Below are 14,301 nucleotides of genomic sequence, written 5' to 3'. Positions count from 1 at the left end.
AGCAAAGGAACACAGGCAACAGCCCTCTTTATATACTTTTCAGGGGCAACCAAGAACCAATCAGAATTCACTGTACATTTGAATTTCCCGCACAAAATAGATACATACATAACACCCCTCCACTCCCAGAATGCACTTATTCTATCTATTTACATACTTACATACAAAATCACGCAGGTGATCAGGGCGTGTCTTAATCCTGGTTGACCTGCGCAGTTCAGTTGTTGGCGAGGCGTCGAGCCGGTCGGAGGGACCTCCCGTCTCTCCCGGCTCCGCCAATGGAACCTCCTGGATTTCTCCAGAGGTGTGGCTATCTCCGGCTGGGAGTGTTGGCTCGCTGGGGCAGCGCTGGAACTCAGGGTTGCCAGATAAGTATTCCGGCTTACTTGGGCTTGAGGTAGCTGTGTCAGGAAGACCTTGAAAGTTAGGACATGAGTTTTCGTTTTGCAAACGTTTACGCAATTGATCTATATGCCTCCTCCAGATTTTACCATGCCCTATATCGACTGTATATGACTTTGGGCCGGTAATTCCTACGATGGTTCCCTCTACCCACAAGGGCCCATTGGTGTAACTTCTAGCAAAAACTGGTGTTCCTTCTTGGAACTGTCTTAGTCCTCCCCCTTCCCCCTTGAAGCTATCGGGGGAGTAATTGGGATGCAGTCGGTCGAGAACGCATCTTAGCTTTTGGCCCATTAAGAGCTCGGCTGGGCTTTGGCCCAAGGTGGGGCACGGGGTGGCGTGCTGTACTGCTAAGAACTCATCTATTCTAGCCTGCCAGTCCCCTGCATCAAGCCGGGAAAGAGCTTCTTTGGCCGTTCTTACAAATCTCTCTGCAAGGCCATTAGAAGCCGGATGAAAAGGAGTGGATAATGCATGTCTAATGCCTAATTCGGCTAGGTAGCCTTCAAATTGAGTTGCCGTGAATTTGGGCCCATTGTCGGATACCAGGATGTCCGGCAACCCGTGTGTTGCAAACAGTTTTCTGAGTACTTTGATTACGGCCTGGTAGATGGCATTAGGGCAATTTCGAGCCACTTCGAATATGCATCTACAATAATAAGAAAGTTCTGGCCGTGGAACGGGCCAGCGAAATCAATGTGAATCCTCCCCCATGGCCCTTTTGGTTTTTCTCATTCCCGAACGGGAGCTATGGGTGGATCTGGGTGGGACTCCTGGCAGGGCCTGCACTTCCCCACCCACTCAGTGACATCTTGGTCGAGATGTGGCCACCAAACATAACTACGAGCTAGGCCTTTCATGCGAACAATACCAGGGTGTCCCTCATGCAACATTTCCAGAACTCTGTGCCTTAACCACGAAGGAATAACCACCCTGTCTCCCCACAACAAGCAACCCCCCAACATTGACAGTTCATTTTTTTTGTTAAAGTACAATTGAAAGTCACCACCGTCCACCTTGTTAGGCCAACCCCTCATTACCCAGCCCATTACAGTGCGCAAAACAGAGTTTCTGGCAGAAACCCTCGCCACCTCGTTTGAAGAAATGGGGCCCGGGAAAACAATGTCAAGTAGTAAAACCGGGGCTTCCGGGGTCGGGTTGTCCAACAATTCAGGCAAGGGGCATCGCTGAGGGCGTCAGCATGTCCTAAAGTTTTGCCCGGCTGGTGGAGTAGTCTGTACGAGTACGCGACCAAGAAAATGGACCATCTGGTCATCCGGGGGGAAAGAGCAGCCGGGGTCAGTTTATCTCCAGCCGAAAGTCCCAAAAGAGGCTGGTGGTCCATAACAAGTTCAAAAGTGCGGCCAAACAGATACTCGTGAAACTTTTTTACCCCAGCTACAGCCGCTAGTGCCTCCCTATCTAGCTGGCTATAGTTTCTTTCAGCACTCGACAAAGTGCGAGAGTAATAGGCGATGGGCGCCTCTAGCCCATTCGGCAGTCTATGGCTTAAAACCGTGCCTACACCAAAGGGGGAAGCGTCACAGACCAATACTAGAGGTAGTTCGGAATTGTATTGGATGAGGAAACTGTCCTCTGACAACAGTCTCTTTACTGCATTGAATGCGGTCGCTTCTCGCTAGCCCCAAACCCCCGGAACGTTTTTTCCAAGGAGCCTGTGCAGAGGCTCCGCAACAGTGGCTTTGTGTTTCAAAAACATCGTATAGAAATTGAGAAGGCCCAGGAAAGCCTGCAGTTCGGATTTTGACTTGGGGATGGGCGCGCTTTGGATGGCCCTAACTTTGCTTTCTGTGGGTGAATGTCCATGCCGTCGATTCTGTAGCCTAAGAATTCCACTGATGGAACCGCTATCTTGCATTTTGTTCACTTGAGTTTAAGTCCCGCTTCTCTGAACCTCGTTAGGACTTGTCTAACCCTCTGGCCTAACTGAGTCTCGTCTTGGCCACTAATCAAAACGTCGTCGAAATATGGGACAACACCTGGGAGGTCTTGTAGGAGGCGCTCCATTGTGCTTTGAAAAAGTCCTGGGGCGATGCTGACCCCAAACTGAAGCCTGGTGCATTTAAAGGCACCTCTGTGAGTTACTATTGTCTGTGATTCTGCTGTAGCGTCATCTACTGGCAGTTGCTGGTACGCCTGCGCAAGGTCTAGTTTTGCGAATAGCTTGCCAGGCTCCAGGAATGTAGTAGATGGTGGACTATCGGAATCGGGTAGGCGCTCTGCTGCAACGCCTTGTTAATCGAACATTTATAGTCGGCGCAAATCCTGATTGAGCCATCCGATTTGACTGGCGTGACTATTTGGGTTTCCCACTTAGCGTGATCTACGGGAACTAACACCCCTTGCTTAATGAGCTTGTCGAGCTCCGCATCAATTTTGGGCTTTAAAGCAAAAGGAACTCGTCTTGCTTTCAGTCTGATTGGTGCTACGTTGGGGTCTAAATTAAAGGATATAGGGGTCCCCACGTACTTGCCTAGAGTGTCTTCGAAAATGTCCCGAAACTCGTGGAGCAGGGTTTCTTTAAGTGATGATCCGCTGATGCTGTGGATGCCCGTGAAGCCCATGCCGAGGGCCCGGAATCATTTCATGCCCAATAAACTTGGTAGAGGCTTGCTAACGACGGTCAGAGGCAGCTCTTTCTGGAACTCGCTGTAGGTGACCCGGAACGTGCCCACGCCTTCAACGGGAACTCGGTTTCCCTGGAGTCAAGTAGGCGGATTTTCTGGCGGGGCAGCTGGTTCTTCTGAAGCTTGGGCAGAAATGTCTTAACTATTGACCAGGACATGATCGATAACGTAGACCCCGTGTCGATTTCCATTTCGCACGGCTTGCCATCGATTTCTATTTTCATGTAGACTTTCTCATCGTCGGTTGTGCTGGCTTGGCTGATTCTCGTGCTGTAGGTCTCCCGCTTTTGAGGTTCACGCCGTTTTCTCGCGCCATCATCTTTGATTGGCTGTTTTGAACGAGCCGATTCTGGTTGGTCGTGGTAGTCATGTGGCTTTCGACTACGCGGAAATTGAGCTCTGCAAACTTGTGCTAGGTGGCCCTTCCTGTCGCAACGCCTGCAAATGGCTTCTCTGTATTTACACGATTGTCTCTCGTGATCCCTGCTACAGCTAGGGCAGTTCTCGTGGCGGCGGCTATGTTCGTTCAATTTCTTTTCTGCATGGAAGACGTCCTTGTCCGACTCTTCCTCTGTACTGGCTCGCACCTCTTCTCTGTGGACGGGGGCTGTTTTCAGCCCGTCTTTGCTTGGGCTGGGTCACTGCAGTGCTTCCAAAGCTTTTGTTGATGCCTCGTGTGCTCGGGCTTCATCTAGCACGCCGGCTAGCATTAGGTCGGGCTTGGCTAGAAGACGACTTTTTAACCGGGTATCTTGAACCCCACAAATCAGTTGTTCAAGCAATGCGTCATCTAAGTCTCTGTAGTCACAATGCGTTGCGGCTTTTCGAAGTGCGGCCACATAAGCGCTGACCAGCTCCCCTTCTTTTTGCACTCGTTGCTGGAGTTCATAGCGCTGTACAAATTTGGATGGGACCGGAGCATAGTGGGCTTTCAGGTTGGCCTGAAGGACGTCCCAGGGAACCGTCTGGACTGGGGTTGGCTCGCAGAGGGACTCAGCCATCTCGAATACGTCTGGCCCGCAGTGGCTTAAGAACAGAGCCCTTTTTCTGTTCGCTGAGAGCCCTTGCATTTCGCTCGTTTCCAGGGAGCATTCGAACCTGGTCAGATACAATCCCCACTTCTCTCGGGACGGGTCGAAGGGTTTTGGCGGAACGTAGGCAGACATGCCGTGTCTCCGTATTCGCTAGTCACCCTGGCTGAAACTCCAAGCTCTTTTTGAATCACCTCTTGTGGCTTCTATCCCATCCTCATCGTCAATGTTGTAGCACGGGAATAACGAGAGGCACAAGCAGGCTAGTAACAACAGCTCTTTAATTCAGGGTGAGACTTCAGCAAAGGAACACAGGCAGCAGCCCTCTTTATATACTTTTCAGGGGCAACCAAGAACCAATCAGAATTCACTGTACATTTGAATTTCCCACACAAAATAGATACATACATAACAGGTATCTCTTTCTTGCTCCACAGAAAGGGTTAAGTTGTGTCTGTAGATATGGAGGCATTCACTGCCCATCAATCTCCTTAATGTGGCAGCTTGAACTGCTGCCGACTTCTCTTCCAAGCCTATAGCTAAGGCATAATCTTTGAACTTTGCCCTGAACTTATTCCAATTGCTGCCGCAATCTCCACTCACCCTCATAAGCTCAGGCAGAGGTATACTGTTAGCAGCTGCCATACTTCCACTGCTTAGCTTTTCGGAGTATGCTTCAAATGTATCCAGAAGACATGGATTCAGACTTCTGACACCATGTTTCAAGCAAGTTTAATTATAAATAGAAGAAGAACCCCCAACAAGCCATCATTACAGGTATATATCTACATATGACAGGATGTAATACTTTACAGACGCAGCTGAAGGCAGCTCCTCAAGAGTCAGGGAATACATCTCAAACTAATCCTGCCAAGACTGCAGACATAACCCTTGTAACAGAAACCACTTCCTCCTGCCTCCGCACATTGAGGTGGCCGAGCAGCAGTGAGAAGAGCACGGACCTCCTGATGCAGGAAGTGGCTGCCAGCGATGCCCTCAGGTGAAGATGTTGTGAGCTGGGAGGCTCGACCCCCCTTAGGAGTTGCAAAGCACTCACTGCCACTCTGACACCGGCCAAGCCTCCTCCCACCGTGCTTCTCTTCCTCCTCACCAGAAGCGCTCGCAAGCGACAAGACATTTGTTATTTTTGGGGAGATTACAGGATTGCCCCCATCTGGTCTTCAGTACCTGGCTCGTCGGCCTCCAGACATCAGATTCCCACCACCCAGCACTAGTTCAGAGGTTCCTCCTCCCCCATGGACAGAGAGAGAGGGAGGGAGGAAAAGAGAGAGAGAAGAGAGGGGGAAGGGAAAGAGAGACAAACACAGAGAGAGGGGGGAGGGAAAGAGAGAGAAGAGAGAGGGAAGGGAAAGAGAGACAAGAGACACAGAGTGAGTGGGGAAAGAGAAAGACAACACCCACACCCACACACAGAGAAAGAGATGAGAGAGAGATGAGAGAGAGGAGATGAGAGAAAGAGAGAGAGGGAGAGATGAGAAACAGAGAGGGAGAAAGAAAGAGAAAGAAATGAGAGATGAGAGAGAGATAGGGAGAAAGAGAGAGAAAGAGATAAGAGAGAAATGAGAGAAAAAGAGAGAGGAGATGACACAGAGAGAGAGGGAGAAAGAGATGAGAGAGGGAAAAAGAGAGGAGAGGGAGAAAAGAGAGAGACAGAGAGAGATACCTGTTTAAAAGAAAATAGAAAAATGGCTCTTTGAGTGTTTACGTTTGCAGACCCCTGAGTTAGGCAAACAACATGGTCATAAAGTGAATCTTGTGGTCATTAAGCGAACACTGTGGTTGTTAAACAAGTCCATTTTCCCCAATGGGGATTTTTAAATGGAAACCAGAAGGAATTGTTGGAAACTGGCAAAAAACATAGAAAACCTCAGTCACATGACTGTGTGGGATGTTGTAACTGGTCATAAATGTGTCTCTGTGTGTGCATGGCTGTCAAAACTCCAGAAACAGGTCAAGTAGCTCTGGGGAGATCAGTCGTAAATTTGATCACTTGCTAAGCAACCGGCCATTACGCGAGGACCACTTGTATTTCATTTGCCTTAAGGGTTCAGAGCTGTATGGAATCTGGTTTCCCTTGATAGTTTGGGGGATTGCAAAAGGTCCAGATGCAGGAATCCTCATAGGGGGAACTAGGATAGTGACCACCTAGTCATGCCCACCCAGTCACATGCCCACCTAGCCACGCCACCCAATCACATGACCACCAAGCCACGCCACCAAGCTGGCAGAGGGCTGCAGGAGGCCGTCGCAGCCAAAAATGGAGCTCCATTTTCACTGGCAGAGGCACTGCTGGTTTAAGCCTACCCTTTTATTTTCAATGTTTGACATCAATTGCAGTAACATCTTCCTCCACAAAGAATTTTTGTAAAAAAAACAGTCTGATCTTGTCTATCAATTCATTTTACTGCAAATATTTGCACGTATCTACTTAGAAGGAAGTTTTCCTGAAATAAGTTGAACTTATTTGCAATTAAATGGGCATAGAATTGTTGCTTTTAATAAAGCAAATATTAATTTATATTGAATACTTCTAAAGTACATTAATGAAAATGTATTTACTACATAAAATTAAAGAAAACTTAATCCATAAATCTCAGAAGAGTTATTATTTAGTTGGATTAATTTTGGGCATCTGGGACATGTTGGGTCATGATAAAATGCTTCAATGAATATGCATACTAAATATGTGCAAATCTAATCTAGAACCAGAATTTCAAGGTCATTACAGTGGAATTGCAGGTTTATTTGAAAGTAGCATGTTTAGGATCAGAGTGCAAGGTTTATAAGATGTCTTTAGGCTTTTATTAACATTACACTTGTGAGTGTCACTATTTCAGAGATGAAGGGAGTGGTAACTGAGGACATTTTTATGTATATGGCTACCAATTGAAAAGAATTTCAAGAAATATTTGTTTGTGAAACAAATCAAGTTGATGCTAATTGGAAAACTCTCTTATTTTTCTATAGATACTTGTGATTTTTATTATTCTCAATTAATTCTTCATTCTTTAAATTTAGAATTAAATATACAGTATTTATACAAAAGCATAACTATATAAAACAGTTAGCTGTACAAGCAGTAAAAAAAGATATACTACATCCTACATCTCAGCAATATTGGCAAAGACAACACAGAGAAATCACAGAGTCCAACTCTTTATTTGCTTATACCTAATAGGCAGAATCCTGCAAGAATAAAACTATAAGTTTCTAACTTATTAGCTGCACCCTGAGAGGTTCTAGACCAGAGCTGTCAAACTCAAGGCCCGGGGGCTGAATCTGGCCCATGGGGTGCTTAGATCTGGCCCACGGAGCCACCCTAGAAACAGCAAAGGACCAGCCAGCGGTGCCTCTGCCAGCGAAAACGGAGCTCGGGAGGGCTGTGTGTGGCCCTCTTAGGCTCCGTTTTCAGCCATGATGGCCTCCTGCTGCCCTCTGTCAGCGAAAATGGAGCTCAGGGGGCTGCACAGCCCGCTCAAGCTCTGTTTTCACTGGCAGAAGGTAGTAGGAGGCTGTTGCGGCTGAAAACAGAGCTCAGGATCCCTTTTCACTGGCAGAGCTCTTGGGCTATCACAGATGCCCCGACACAAGTGATGTCAAGCTGGCCATGCCCATCCTGGCCACACCCACCCCTGCCTCCGAGGTCAAACACAACTCTGATGTGGCCCTCAATGAAATTGAGTTTGACACCCCTGTTCTAGACTGTAATTACCCTGAATCTCTTCTTTCCTTCCCCATCCAGTTTAGTACTGCACAATCTCTTGTTTTGGATTTCTCCCTAGAATGTACTGCCTTCTCCCTGGGAAACCCTGGTGCCCTTGCCAAGACTCCCTTCCCACTCCTTCTCTGGATGCACATTCCATCACAAATATCTTTATCAGGCAAATTCATAATCACAAAATATATGAATTTTAGAATTCTCCACAATTCTTAAAGGTGTCTGGTGCTCAGTAAAACAGAAGGGATTTTTAAAAGAAATATACATAAAGTGTTAGACAGGAAAAGAAAATGCTAGTTATATCTACGGGCCTATAGATATACGGGCCTGGTGGCTCAGCAGACTGATAGCATTGTGATTAACACCAGCTGTCTGCAATTACTGTAAGTTTGAATCTCACCAGGCTCAAGGTTGACTCAGCCTTCCATCTTTTCTAAGATAGGTAAATTGAGGACCCAGTTTGTGGGGGCAATAAGCTGACTTTGTATAAATATACAAAAGTATGAAGGCTATTGCTTAATGCATTGTAAGCCGCCCTGAGTCTCCGGAGAAGGGCGGCAAATAAATAATTTTTTTAAAAAAAAAGTCTAGTTATGCCTTATTAAAAATTGAGAAAGGATTAATTGGCAACATGACAACCTTTCAATTTATCTGTATTTCAACTTTCATCAGCCCCAGCCACCATTACCAAGGATGAGGGGATGGTATATGTTGAAATCTAAAATCTCTGGAGGGCAGAACATTGTCAATTCTTGGACTAGAAAAACATAGAGACTATGAATCACATATTTTTTTAAAAATGCCAAATTGTGGGTCTCTGCTAAATGAACTTAGTTAAACGCATTTAGAATAGGGTCTATGTCAACTTGCCACAGCCAATTTACCATGGCCAACTTGCCACAGTCAAATTGTTGTTGCCAACTCGCCATGGCCAACTCACTGCAGAACAAGAATTACACTAATATCAAAGAAATAGTGGAATAGAATCATTAAAGAAAGGACACCAAAGGAGGGACAAAATAAAGTGTAAATGACTAAAATTAAAATAATTTAAAAATTATAATTTAAATACAATTTAAATATTTAAATACAATTTAAATAATTAAATTGAATTGTTGAATTGTCTCATGGCAAGTTGTCCCTCATTGAGTTGGCCATGGCAAGTTGGCTACGGCGAATTGTCCAATTCTGCTTAGAATATGCTTCTGTGATCTATACAAGGAATGCAAGATTGAGCAGTGCTTGCATAACTTCCTCTCCCCACAAATGTCTTCCAAGATCTTGTATGCTCTTATGTCATTATTTCTAAGATTCTTTACTTTCCCCAGCTTTTTGAGACATTTAACTATTATTCTCATGTATTTATCTTCTCACTTAATTCCTTTTCTGAGTTTTGCTTTCTAAAATGATAAGCTATTGGCAGAGACAATATTAATTGGAGATGTAAGTACTTTGAACTAATAATGATGATAATTATAACCTATCATTACTATCACAATAACATCAATGCATTTGTGCTGTCCCATCCACTATGCAAAGCAAGGGATCCTAAAAGAGAGGCTAGGGCCATTGGGCATGGCCACTTATCCTCTGGTAGCAAAATGTACTCGGCAGCTGAGCTTCTTGTTCTGTGAGACTCCCCCCTCTCGCAGGATTGGCCCTCTACGTTATCGAGGGCCTACCTCGATGACGGGCTTTGGAACCCCGAGAGGTGGCACGTAGCAAAGAGGGGGTTGAGGGTTTTTTTTAAATTGTCATTATGTAATCTTTTAAGGGGTTTTAGGGGGAAGGAGGGTGTTTTGGGGGGGGAGCCAGGCCCGGCACGGGATTGTGTCCGAGGAGGTGCGGAGCAGGGAGTGGAGGGGGTTAGTGTTGGTATGGAGGAGGGCGATTGCATCAGGATTATCGGTGGGAGGGGCAGATATGGTGGGAGCAGGGGGCCACATCGTGTTGTGGGGGCACGTGCCCGCTGTCTTCAAGCGGTGATGTGCTCCGGTCCCCAATGCTCATCTCGTTCCCTGGGTTGTCCAGAGTCTCAGAGCCCTGGTCTTAGGCTGATGTTGTGCAACGCCAGGTCCGTGGTTAATAAAGCCCCCCTCATTTGCGAGCTAATTCAGGTGGGGGGAGCAGACCTGGTGGGTATTACAGAGACCTGGTTGGGCCAGGAGGGAGGAGTCCCCCTCGTTGAGATGTGCCCACTGGGTTTCCGTGCATTTCATCAGCTGAGGGCTCAGGGTAGGGGTGGAGGAGTGGCGGTTATTGTAAAGGAAGGTCTCGATCCTAGGGAGGCCACTGTACCTCAGATTGCCGGATGTGAGTCTCTCCTTGTGAAGTGGGGCCATGGGATGCAGGTGGGCTTGCTGATTGTGTACCTGGCTCCCTGCTGCGTGGCAGCGGCCGTGCCCGAGCTCCTCAGCGTCATAGCCAGGGTGACGGTTGAGACCCCCAGGCTTATGGTCATGGGGGATTTCAACCTGCCGTCCATCGGTGAGACGTCTGAGGTGGCTCAGGAGTTCATGGCTTCCATGACAGCCATGGACCTGACCCAGTTAATTCATGGCCCTACTCATATAGGAGGACACACTCTGGACTTGGTTTTTATCTCTGGTCAGTGGTCGAATGGTCTAGATACAGGGGATATAGTCATTGAACCCCTGTCATGGTCAGACCATTCTCTCCTTAGACTTGACTTTCTGACCGCCACACCATGCCGCAGGGAGGCGGAACCGACTAGGTGGTTCCGCCCCAGGCGCCTGATGGATCCTGATAGGTTCCAAATGGAGCTTGGGCCATTTCCTGAGACTCTGGCTCATGACTCGACGGAAGACCTGGTGGCCGCCTGGGATAGGGCAGCCACTGGTGCTTTAGATCGGGTCGTGCCTTTGCGACCTCTGACCCAACGCCAAATTGGCCCAGCTCCTTGGTTCTCCAAGGAGCTGAGGGAGATGAAGCACCAGAAAAGACGGCTAGAGAGTAGTTGGAGGACTAGTCATTCTGGATCTGACCGAGCACTAGTGAGGTCTTATATCAAGACCTACTTAGTGGCGATAAAAGCGGCGAAGTGTAACTACTTCTCTGCTCTTATCGCGTCGACAGATAATCGCCCAGCCACCTTGTTTAGGGTGACCCGCTCCCTTCTCCATCTGGGAGCGTGGGAAGACCCCTTGCAAGGGCGTGCTGAGGATTTTGCGTATTATCTGCACAATAAAATTGCTCAGATTCGGGATGGCTTGGACTCTGACTGGGTGGGTTCAGGCGATGTGTCTGAGGCGGGTCTTGAGAATGTCATCTGGGAGGAGTTCAATCCTGTGACTCCCGAGACGTTGACAGGATGCTGGGGAGATTGAACGCAACCACATGTTTATTGGACCCGTGTCCCTCCTGGCTGGTGCTGGCTACCCGGGAGGTTACACGAGGCTGGCTCCAGAGGATTATTAACGCTTCTCTGAGTGAGGGTGTCTTACCTCCTGCCTTGAAAGAGGCGGTGGTGAGGCCCCTCCTCAAGAAGCCCTCTCTGGATCCAGCTGTTTTGGCAAACTACCGTCCTGTCTCCAATCTTCGCTTTGTGGTGAAGGTTGTCGAGAGTGTGGTTGCGCGACAGCTCCCACAATACCTGGATGAAGCTGTCTATCTGGATCCGTTCCAGTCCGGCTTCAGGCCTGGGTACAACACGGAAACGGCATTGGTCGCGTTGGTCGATGATCTCTGGAGGGCTCAGGACAGGGGATGTTCCTCTGTCCTGGTCCTATTAGATCTCTCAGCGGCTTTTGATACCATCGATCATGGTATCATGCTGCGCCGGCTGGAGGGGTTGGGAGTGGGAGGCACCGTTCTACGGTGGTTCTCCTCTTATCTCTCCGACCGGTCGCAGTCCGTGTTGGCTGGGGGCAGAGGTCGACCTCGAGGCACCTTGTTTGTGGGGTGCCGCAAGGGTCGGTCCTCTCGCCTCTCCTGTTCAACATTTATGTGAAGCCACTGGGCGAGATCATCTGTGAATTTGGGGTGTGATGCCATCTATACGCTGATGATACTCAGCTGTACATCTCCACCCCAGACCACCCCAACGATGCCCTTGAAGTGATGTTCTGGTGCCTGGAGGCCGTGCGGGTCTGGATGGGGAGGAACAGACTTCGACTCAACCCTTCCAAGACCGAGTGGCTGTGGATGCCGGTGTCCCGATATAGCTAGTTGGTGCCATCTCTGGCTATTGGGGGCGAGTCATTGGCCCCCACGGAGAGGGCTCGCAACTTGGGTGTCCTCCTGGATGCACGGCTGTCTTTAGAAGAGCATATGACGGCCGTGGCCAGGGGGGCTTTTTATCAGGTTCGCCTGATATGCCAATTGCATCCCTTACTGGGTCAGGACTCCCTATGCACCGTCACTCATGCCTTCATCACCTCTCGCCTTGACTACTGCAATGCTCTCTACATGGGGCTCCCCTTGAGGAGCACTCGGAAGCTCCAGCTGGTCCAGAATGCGGCCGCGTGGGTAATTATGGGGGCGACATGGCGCTCCCATGTGACACCTTACCTGCGTGAGCTGCACTGGCTTCCGGTGGTCTTCCGGGTGCGCTTCAAGGTATTGGTTCTCACCTTTAAAGCGCTCCATGGCTTAGGGCCCGGTTATTTACGAGACCACCTACTGCCACCGATAACCTCTCACCGGCCAACTCGGTCCCACAGAGGGGGCCTCCTTAGGGTGCTGTCGGTCAAGCAATGTCAACTGATGACCCCCAGGGGGAGAGCCTTCTCTGTGGGGGCACCCGCCCTCTGGAATGAGGTACCCCCAGGAATATGACTAATCCCGGACCTCCGGACCTTCCGTCGAGCTTTGAAGACCTTCCTATTTCAGCAAGCTGGGCTGGCTTAAAATTTTAATGAGTTATTTTAAGGGTAATGGGTTTTAATTTTTTGGGAAGTCAATTCGATTTAATTCTGCTTTTAAATTATTTTAAATTTTATATTGTATGTATTTTAATTTTAGCTGTTCACCGCCCTGAGTCCTTCGGGAGAAGGGCGGTATACAAATTTAAATAATAATTAAATAAATAAATAAATAAATAAATAAATAAATAAATAAATAAATAAATAAATCTCACAATGAATATTCTTTATTTATTTGGCAAATAAACCTTCTTCTATTTACTTATGCTTATTTCACACCAGATTCTTCATGATTATGTCATACATCTCTTCTGAAATCATTCCATTACCAGATTCAGAAACCTGCTTCAAATGCCATGTTGCTCCAAAATTCAAATTAGCAACATTTGTGTCAAATTGCTACAGAAAAAAGCAAATATAAAAACAATGTTTCTAGAATGCTATTCTTTGTGTAAGCATATTTTACCGAAACTAGGCACCACGAAGTGCTGCATTTTAGATTTCACTTTTAAATGAGAAAAGGAGAGCTAATCTTGGAATATCAGTTTATTAAACCATTGATAAATAGTGAAAGCACATATATACCATGGTGATGAGCTGCAACATATGAATCTTGGAAGGAATCAGCCACTAGTGATTAATCTCAAAAGGCTGTGAACACAAAGTATTATAATATACACAGTGCTCTTTTAAAAGTCACATTCTTTATTTTGGGGGAAATGACTATTAACCATTATACTAATAGTAGAACCTCCCTGTTCAGGGACAGTATGCCACTGTTATCAGATAGTTGACATCCATTTGCTTTTCTATTTCCTGTTCCAAACAAGAGAATGGATTTATCAATTTTATTCATTCAACTTGTATATCACTGACTCTCACAGGTTTCCTGTGGATACATACACATTAAATATTAATGGCTAAATGTATTTTTTCTTTTGCAGCAAAGTTGCTGTTATTTTTTTATACTTATTCTTTGTTTTGTCACTTATGATGCTATAGGGCACTGCACATCAGAACAACTAGACACAAGAATAGTTTTTCCCCCTATGCCATCACTCTGCTAAACAACTAATTCCCACAACCTTGTCAAACTATCTAGAAAGGCAGTATTACCATCTTTATTCTCATCTTCCTTATTACCCATCTCATCTTCTTATGACTGACTATAACTTTGTTGGTTGTATCTTACGATTTATATTGTTTACTTAGTATCCTAGTATGATTTATGCTGATTGCTTATTTAGTATCCATGACTATCACTAAGTGTTGTATCTAATGTTTTATGATGAATGTATTTTTACACTGACTATGATAATGATCTATCACTATTGTTGTATGTACATTGAGATCTTATGCACTGGAGACAAATTCCTTGTGTTTCTAATCACACTTGGCCAATAAAGAATTCTAAGTTTAATTCTAATTAAGACAGTTATGAGATAAACAAAGCCTCTGTAGGAAGTTAGCACCCACCCCTCTCTTAGAAGAATGAAATATTTTAGGAAATATTAAAAAGGCAGAATATATTTTCCTGGATGAGAAATGGAGAAACATGTTTTAAAGACAAAGCAGTTCCCACCTTCCTGCCCCGCCCC

At 46.6% G+C, this 14,301-nt stretch overlaps 1 pseudogene; it reads left to right on the top strand.

The window, feature by feature from the left end:
• The first annotated feature begins 11,828 nt into the window (after positions 1-11,828).
• On the top strand, positions 11,829-12,689 carry LOC148113417 (uncharacterized; annotated as a pseudogene).
• The last annotated feature ends 1,612 nt before the right edge of the window (positions 12,690-14,301 follow it).

The sequence above is a fragment of the Pantherophis guttatus genome, chromosome 5, assembly GCF_059756535.1.
Source record: "Pantherophis guttatus breed Tessera chromosome 5, ASM5975653v1, whole genome shotgun sequence".
In the NCBI taxonomy this organism is placed as follows: Eukaryota; Metazoa; Chordata; class Lepidosauria; order Squamata; family Colubridae; genus Pantherophis; species Pantherophis guttatus.
Note: the sequence above shows the minus strand (reverse complement) of the source record. Positions and strands in the feature narration are given on the sequence as shown.